This window comes from Sinocyclocheilus anshuiensis, unplaced genomic scaffold (assembly GCF_001515605.1).
Source record: "Sinocyclocheilus anshuiensis isolate Anshui unplaced genomic scaffold, SAMN03320099.WGS_v1.1 scaffold1073, whole genome shotgun sequence".
In the NCBI taxonomy this organism is placed as follows: Eukaryota; Metazoa; Chordata; class Actinopteri; order Cypriniformes; family Cyprinidae; genus Sinocyclocheilus; species Sinocyclocheilus anshuiensis.
In genome coordinates this window covers 350,865-351,770 of record NW_015555774.1, presented here as the reverse complement: position 1 = coordinate 351,770, position 906 = coordinate 350,865, and positions in this window count along the sequence as shown.

Sequence of the window (906 nt, the reverse complement as noted above, 5' to 3'; positions counted from 1 at the left end):
TGAATTTATTTAATACACGAGTTTCACAATTTGAGTTGAATTACTGAAATAAATGAACTTTTCCACGACATTCTAATATATTGAGATGCACCTGTACTTTGGCCAGTGCCAAAGCTTCATCTAAAAAAAGCAGGTTGGTCATTATACTATAGAAACCAATTAACTAAGATGTAGAATATGCATAGACTCACTTTGTATTATGAAGTTTTTAGCTTTTCTGTGGAAAACAGATAATTATCCAACACTGTTTTTGGCTTCTAATGATGAGTATTTTCATTTCAGAGTGGGGAAAGAAAATGTTTATAGAACTTTATGTGATCATGTGAATTTGACACGCTTCATATCCTAATAATTCGAAAATAGCTAATTGATTTACAAGTGGGTGTGTAAATCTGTAATCTGATGATGTTGGTGTTCTTAGTCCCTGTTCCCTTTTGCTTGCTCAGCAACAAGGCATTTAATAATCAGAAAATATGATCAAACTATACTGACAATATCAGATGAGAAGGCAAAACTTGAACTGAACTGAGCTGAATAATGACATTAAAATGATCACACTTTATACCAATATCCCCTAAAGGCTAATAAAGGTCATGATCCAATCCAGTCAGTGCATGTGCATGTGCATGTGATAATGTTTTAACAGACCCAAAGCTATAAGTTGCCATTTTCAAGATTTCAAGTAGTCAAAAGTGACCATAATTGACGCCTTAAGAACATACAACATTATGACTAGGGCTGCACAATTAATCGAATTTGTAATCGCGATTACAATTATGGATGCCACAATTACGTAATCATTCAAAGTGGCAATTAATCGTTCAAAGTCCACTTGTGTTATTCTGTGTGCTTAAGAAAAGTTTTTCTTTCTTTCTACATGTTATCTTAAGGGTTTTTCCATTGTTT